This window comes from Dendroctonus ponderosae, unplaced genomic scaffold (genome assembly GCF_020466585.1).
Source record: "Dendroctonus ponderosae isolate FM_Combo_2020 unplaced genomic scaffold, Dpon_F_20191213v2 Dpon_F_20191213_10, whole genome shotgun sequence".
NCBI classification, from domain to species: Eukaryota; Metazoa; Arthropoda; class Insecta; order Coleoptera; family Curculionidae; genus Dendroctonus; species Dendroctonus ponderosae.
The window spans coordinates 3809870-3817999 of NW_026017111.1; the positions used below are offsets into that span (position 1 = coordinate 3809870).

Sequence of the window (8130 nt, forward strand, 5' to 3'; positions counted from 1 at the left end):
TTAGCGATTTTTTAACACCCGCCTGAGGATTGTACTTTGCACCGGTGGCACAACGCATTTTTCAAAAATTCGTCAAAAATACCAAGAGGTAGACCGATTTCATATATGGACCTCATTTAAAAGACCAACTATTGGTCTAAATATGCGGAAATTTACTAAAGTGTAATAAATTTCATCAGGTTTGGGAGAAGTTTGGAACTCGACCCTAAATATTGTTCTTGGCACAGTTCGCGAGATTTTTCCAAAAATAAATCAGTGAAAATTGGGAAGAGATTGGACGTTGATATTTATCTCTTTTAATTGCGAAAGTGTGGGTATAAACATGCAGCAGTTTCGTAATTGGCACGATTTTTTATAATATTTTGTGAATTTTTTGAATTTGACGCTTCACAACATTGAACAACGAATTTTTCTAAAAGTTGTCGCAAAAAATTGGGGGCCAACAGGAAGCCAAATTAATTCAATTTAATCCAGAAAATTCGACCCTAAAATGACAGAAAGAAAACTATAAGTAAGTTCAGTAAAAAACAGAAACTGGACACTAAACAACAGAACTGTTTACAAATGAATCTGGATAACTTTACTCATCAGCTTACAATTAATTTTTAGAACTTTTCCTGTTAATATTTTGACTCAGACCTCTTTAGTTAATTCCACAGTTGCTTTATTGGAAAAGCTCACGACTCAGCAGTTTTGCGAAGCAAATTTGAGCGAATTTGATAAATTGATAGTCTTTGCTCTATCGCCTTTCGAGTACATTTGTCAGTAGAATGGGGGAACAAAAGTTTTATCTGGCATGCAGAAGGATCCGGATTCCGCTTTTCTATCCGGAATTTTGATTAATAGTTAATATTTCAAGTACATTTCACTTGGCCAAGTTGCTTTCAATTGTAGTCGCTGTAGAAGCAGGACTTTTTTTCTTCAATTGAAGCCTATCCGCAAGAGTTTTTAGCCCAATTTTTATTGGGACATAAAAGCACGGAAATTTCAGATGATACTGAGTTGAAGGGATTAAAAAAAATTGCAGAAAGCTCGGTGTTGGGGCTGATAGCGAGTAATTGCTTGGAAATGTTCAATGACGTTATATTTCCGGTGTTTTATGTATTGAATTACGAAATTGCGTATCGTTCAAGTCGCTTTGCAAGAAATATTATGTTTTCAGCAGGCTTTTTATTGAAGAAAGTGTGATAAACATACGAGAGAAGAAAGGAATGGACATAAACTCACTTAAGCGAGGTTTTTGGCAATTTTGAAACAAAACTTTCTAGCCAAAGGTGAGGATTCGCAAGGCCCTGTTTTCTGTAAGAAACTTAATGTGGCCAGTTTTTTGCACATTTGAAGCACACTTGTTCATTCCCTCAAATCGAGGGCCTCACTATTACATAAAGTACCCGAAGCCCACTTTTTCTAGCAAATTTTTGGAATTTTCAAAATTACGTATTTTGTGTTCTAAACCTTTGAAACGTGCCTAACACTCGAGTAAACTCGAAAAATCAGCTATTGATATTCGCGTAAAGTTTTGCAAGAAATAGAGCGGCTCCTGCTGGTAATTTAGAAACCTTGTCCACATCGGAATAATTTAAACATTTTTTTCCCGGTCAATGGAGGAAAGCGAAAGCGTTTTATAGAACACGCGATCTAACAACAAAACATTGCAGATGAAACATTTAGATAAAACTAATCAGGTTTTAGTGGCACGTCTATCTATGTCGTTTGGGAGGGTTTTTTGTAGTCAAAGCCCATAAAAAATGCAAACGATACTATGCAGATAACGGATCGGATAAACAGTTCTAATGGTTGACTTTTCATATGCCATACGGGCGTTCTTTAATTAGCAGAGCTGGGAAATACCAAACGATTACTTTGCCACTAAAAATAATTGCTGTAATCTCATGTAGGTACATAATGGAAATCATGTTTTCATTTTGCCAGTCACGTTCGTTACGGGTTTCTCGATTTGAATTTGCTTTCGAAATAATTAAATAAGTCAACCATCAATGAAAAATCCTCCTAAAACGATTAACTCTGCTCATCCAAGTTCTTTTCAAATAAACTCCAGCACCATTCGTTTCGTTTCTCGTATTATTCGATGGCATATTTCTAGACTCCTTAATGTAACTTTAAAGCTATTTTAGAGTAAATAAAATACTGAGCCATGAATTAAACGTAATGCGGCAGTCGTTTTGCTCTAGACCCGTTTTATGCGTCTTGTTATAAAACATATTTACGGCGCTTTTATGAGAATCTCATCCCAATAAATCAGGGAATATTGGACGCTTGTAGAAATCAATTTTATATCACATCTACACGAATGACGTCGTTAATATGATTCCATTAATGTTGGGACGTGAAGATTTTATTATTTTCGAATCGGAAATTGGCCATTTAGCTGTTCGGGATCTGCTTCCAAAGTTTTCAGAGCTTTTGAAGCGTTGCTTCTATTTCTTTATACGCTGGAAACGTCTAGAAAACTTATGCCTGAAAATTAATTTCCATTGAATGAAGTTCGGGTTATTTTTTGTTCAGTACGATCCTGTGGACTCGATATTTTGCCGCGTGTGCCATTTGTTTTCCTTTGCACAGTTCTGCAAATAACTGCAAGGTACGAATGGAAGATTTAATGTTCTTAGCTCGCTTTCCGTTTTCAGGCGAATGCTGCTAAAGGAAAGTATTTGTTTTTGCCCTTACTTGAAAGCCGAATATTAATGGATAAGCATTCTAACAACGGATTAATTCACAATCTGCGTTTCCCTTATTTAACAATTTTTTTAACACGGAAATTAGCTGTGAGTGTTATTTTTACGTCTTCAGGTCGCACATGATTTGCTCCTTTGAACAACTGCGGAATTTCGCTCTAGAATAGAATTGCACGTACTTCTGCAACCGCTTAAGTAAATTAATTCCTTTGCGGAAACTAGAGCAAGTTGGGAACGCACTGTTTTGGCAGTTTAATGGAAAAAGCTTCCGTAGTTTCAACTGCTGAGTTTTTCAATCACTTGACCAGTCCAGTAAAAATAGAGTTTTTGGCAAAACAGTTCAATCAATCCCAGTCATACTGGAAAATTCGGGCTGATCCGACCAATCTTCATTAGGTGTTTCACCCTAAAACAACCAGATTCTTAAGACGGAATGCACAAGTTCAAGGAAACAAGTTACTAACCCCGAAAGGATCCATTAGAGGACAGAAACCTTTGTATGGACTCTTAATTCTGGAAGACTGTGGGGCACTTAAACCGATTCGGGCGAGGCGCCAGACGTTCTAAAGAAAACGTGATAAGGGTTAAGCTACGCGATTATTCGCTCCGTAATCGGTTTAAGAGATTAAACTGTAAATGTTATTTTATTTTTGCGGCCCAAGAGTATATATTTAAGTCGTCATTTGTACTCGCCCGAGGGCTTTTCCGATGTTAACGATTGTTAATTGTGCTTTTCAAGCCTTTGATAAAGGAAAAATGGCCAAGTTTTAGCGTCAATTATTGGTTGCCCAGCATTGACTTGATCAGAAAAAAGTAGAGATTTTGTGCGATTTTAATGAAATTTTCAAGRTTTTCCACTTTTCGAGCAATAGTTTTATATAGTCGATATAGTCAATAGTCCCCTTTRTAGATGGTGAAAMTTTSAAGTTGCTACTGAGTTTGGTTTGGAWGCGAAATGTTTTTAAAACAGAGCGAAWTTTTGMTAAAACTTTCGTTTTTTGSCCAGCGTTTACTTGGTCRGAAMAAATTGAGATTTTATGCGATTWTRRTGMAAYTTTKAAGGCTTWCAGATTWACTTTTCKTMAGYAAATGCTGAAAATTTMRCGTTGCTASTSAACTTCGTTTGAAAGTTAGATTTTTTAAAACAGAGCGCGGAATTTTGCGGAAATTYTCGTTTTTTGGCCAGCATTGACKTGGTCGCAAACAATTGAGCTTTTGTGCGATTTTAGTGAAACTTTGAAGGCTTTCAGATTAACTTTTCTTAAGCAAATGCTGAAAATTTCGCGTTGTTACTGAACGTCGCGTGAAAGTTCGACTTTTTAAAACAATTAAAGTATTTTTTTTGCCAGCATTGACTTGGACGGGAAAATGCAAGATCAACTTCGATTTTAATCATAAATTCAGCATTTTGAGAATGAGTTTCCCTTTATAGATGGTGAAAATTTTAAGTTGCTACTTAGTTTGGTTTGGAAGTCGGATGTTTTTACAAGAGAGCGCAAAATTGTGCGAAAACTTTCGGTTTGTCGCCAGCATTGACTTGGTCGGTAAAAAATTGGGATTGTGTGCGATTTTAATGAAACTTTGACGCCTTTCGGATTTAGTTTTGGTAAGAAAATGCTGAAAATTTCGCGTTGCTACTGAACTTCGTGTGAAACTTGGATTTTTTTAAAGCAATTAAAGTAATTTTTTTAATTTAATTTTTTTGTCAGCATTGACTTGGGCGGGAAAAATCAGAATTTTACTCAAYTTGAATGTMATTTTKCRGSATTGCACYGTCAACWCTTGYTTGTAGATGCTGAAAATTTGAGGGTGCTCCTCAACTTCGTGTAGAAGTTAGATGTTTTTAAAGGAAGTCGTTTAATTCTACCAAAACGTTYATYTTTTGCTTATCATTGATTTGGTYGGCAAAACCSGGAATYTTTCYMWACATTAAATAMWTTTTTATTTCGCAGTTTGWGYGTTAATTTGTGTCTGKGGATGGTAACAATTTAACGTTGCTAYTAAGTGTCGCTTGCAAGTTAATTTTTTTTWARGTAAGGCGTGTRGCTTTGCGAAAACCTTAATTTCTCGGCCATTATTGACTAAATCKGGAAAAATGAGAATTGTCTTCGATTTTAAAMAGAATTTCCTCACCTTTAGAGTCAATTCTTTTCTACAGTTGGTGAAAGTTTCAACTTACTCSTACACATGTTTTGAAAGTTGCATCTTTTTAGAGCAGAGCGTGGCCGTTTTTTGGCCAACATTCGCACATTTCTTGACCAGCATTACTTGCTCGTAAAAAAAGAAGGTTTTCKTCGATTTCCATTAAAAKTTCAGAARTTCTTGRGTGGATGGTGGAAATTTGAAGTTAGTATGAAAGTTTTTTTGGAAGTTGGATTTTTTCAAAGCGTGTACTTTCGCAAARGCGCGCATTTCTTGGTCAATATTGACGGGGTCGACAAAAAATAGAGTTTTGTCCGATTTTAAGCAAAATTGCAGAAGGTTGAGAACCACGTCTCATGGGCCGATGCCAAAAATTTTAGATTATTACTAGTTTTTTTGGAAGTTGTATCTTTTTAAAGCAGATTTGCGTTCAGTTCTTAGCCAATATTGACTTGGTCGGCAAACATCCGAATTTAATTTAATTTAATGAAAATTTCAAAGCGTTTAGGGTCAGCTCTTGTGTGCGGAGGGTAAAAACATCAAATTACTGCTAAACGTTCGCGTTTCACAGCGCTGGGCAAGTAAACAAAATATTTTCAAACCCACAAAAATTCACTCCAAGCGAAAACTTTATATGCACTGGCAAAGTAAGTTTGCTGTTCAATAAAACCCGCGTCAACAAAACAGAATTTTGAATTAAAAAGCCACAATGGAACTCTATGCGGGGTCAAGCTCCATTATGAACAAACCTCGAAAGTTTAATTATTAATTTGAAATAACGCGCCCCTAATTCGCTATTCTGCAATTATTTGTTGTAAATGAAACATTTTGGTCAAGAACACTTTCCTCAAAACCAATTATTTCCTATGTGGAGATAGAGGAAGACATAGAGCCGCCACTAATTCAGAATTTAATCTATTAGGGCTGGTAACGAACATCAATAAAAGCCCAATCAAGCGCTACTAATGATGTAATGCTGAACACAATGTTCCGGGAGTTTTTGGTGCGAACACATTTGATTAGGGAGTAGATTTAGTCGAGGTTTAGCGGGTGGAAGGCGGGCGTTATTTGATCCTGTTTGGCTGGGTTGAGGATTGCGAGCATAAGAAGCATTAAATAAGCTTTTATGGAATTAATTTAAATAAGAACTTTTTTAAATTAATAATTTAAAATTTCGCATAATTGACGAAGGTACGACACACCGCTCAATAATTTGCAACTTTTTGAGTTGATTCAGACTGATTGAGGAGCACTTACCCAGTCTGTACAACGATGAACTTTTTGCCATCATCAATTCTGTCGGAGGAGCATCTTTTAATTTCAAACACTTCGTAGAACTTCGTGTTTATTGTCTGGTGTTAACGCGGTGGGTCGCGAACAACGAACGGATTCATGCAATGGAAACCGATCAGAAAAATAAAAGAACGAAAACATGAAGAAATCGCACCGCCGATTACATCTGGCCAGCGACCATCGAAACTTTGCGGAACAATTCAATGGGCGATCGCAAAGTTTTCCGGAAAATCTGGATCGGTTTACGAAAACATGCCAGCGCGAAGTCCGAAGAAAACTGGAAACGCTGAAATATCGTAGAATGCGTGCCAGTGTATCAGGATAATGTTCGCGCATGCCGTATATTTCCTGTTAAGTTAATGCCGCAGGGTGAAACAGTGAGTATAGCAAAATACTAGACTGTATCGGCAGGATGCTATTCAAGTGGAAACTTTGTTTTTGTCATACTTTCCGCTGAAACTACACAATAAAATGCTGCAGCCGAGCGACAAAATTTAACTAAAGGAAGCAATGCATGTTATTTTCGCAATTTGCGAAAATGTGTAGTAAAAGTAGAAGACGAGATGCTCGGTGGTTAAAATTGCACCCTTGAACCATCTAGAACACTCTTTTTCACTTAATTGGCTGCAGCTTTTGGCGCAATTGGAACAAGAATATTTCCTGATGAAATGAAGACAACCGGAAGCTTCATATGTTTAAATTGTCGTCCTATTTGAGAAAATAAAAGCTAATCAGCCAGTAAAATACTCGCAGAAAAATTTTGGAGTGTTATTTTCAGTACTCATAGACTCCAAACTGGTCCTGAGTGTGCCTGAGATTAGCACAGTTCTTCAGAACTTTTAGTACTGTTGGAAAACAGTTGTTATTTTAGACCAAAGTCTCCAGAGAATCTGTTGAAACCGAGGTCATAACGGAAAAACTAAATTTAGATTTTTGTTTAAAAATCACTGTTTATATCTGAATTGTCTCCCCCTCAATAACTCTGGAACAACAGATTGTTTAAGAATGAAAAATCCGCTTGAAAGACTTCGTAAATTTAATTCTAAACGAGCGCAGAGCAGATTTGCACAAAGAATATTTAAATGGAAAATACTGTTTGCTTTCACAAGCTCCTTTGAATGCAAACGAGCAAACGCGTTCATTTCAGGTCCAGGATTCACTTGAAAAAGTCAAGATTTTGTTCGGTTTCAATGAAATTTTTGAAAAATTCTTAGTCGGTTTTTAGTCATCTGCTGATGGTACAAATTTTACGATCCTACCAAAATTTGTTTGGAAGTTGCAATTTTTAATGCATTCATTTGGACGACAAAAATCAAGATTTTTCTAGATTTTCGTAAAATTAACTGAACTTTTATAGTCGATTACCCTCGGAAGGCCGTGAAAATTTCAAGTTGCTACTAAAGTTACTTTGGAAGTTGCGTCTGTTTCACGCAGAGCGTGTTATTTTGCATAAACGTTTCTAGCCAGCTTTGACTTGATCGGCAAAAATCAGGATTGTACGCTATTTTGCTGAAATTTTCAGAACTTTGAGGACCTATTCTTGTCTGCAAATAGTCGAAATTTCACGTTGTCACCAAACCTTGGGTGGAAGTTGTATTATTTTAAAACAGGACGTGTAATTGTGTGAAAACGCTCATTTTCAGCCAAAATTTACTTGATCGGCAAAAATCAGAATGTATGTCGATTTAACCAGAATTTTACAGACGTTTGGAATCAATTCTGATCCGTAGATGCTGAAAATTTCACGTTCCTACTGAACGTTGTGTGTAAGTTGGATTTTTTTCGAACACCGGGTGGAGTAGTTTGAAAAGGTTTATGTTTTGGTCAGCATTGGTTTGTTTGGCGAAAAGCAAGATTTGGCAGGATTTGAATGAAGTTGTTTAGATATTCAAAGGCGATTCTCGTCTACAGGTGGTAAAAATTTCACGTTCCTGCCAACATTTGTGTGAAAGTTGCAATTTTTTAAATCAGGGGGTGCAATTGTGTGAGTGAATTTTTT

At 36.4% G+C, this 8130-nt stretch overlaps 1 protein-coding gene across 3 annotated transcripts in view; it reads right to left on the minus strand.

Moving 5' to 3' along the window:
- The window catches only part of LOC109534899, a 95069-nt gene extending 88677 nt beyond the window's left edge, over window positions 1-6392 (minus strand). For all 3 annotated transcript variants that reach the window (XM_048661921.1, XM_019900695.2, XM_048661922.1), the window contains exon 1: window positions 6096-6392. The gene's annotated coding sequence lies outside the window, so the exon portion shown is untranslated. The remainder of the gene's footprint in view (window positions 1-6095) is intronic.
- Between the last annotated feature and the right edge of the window lie 1738 nt (window positions 6393-8130).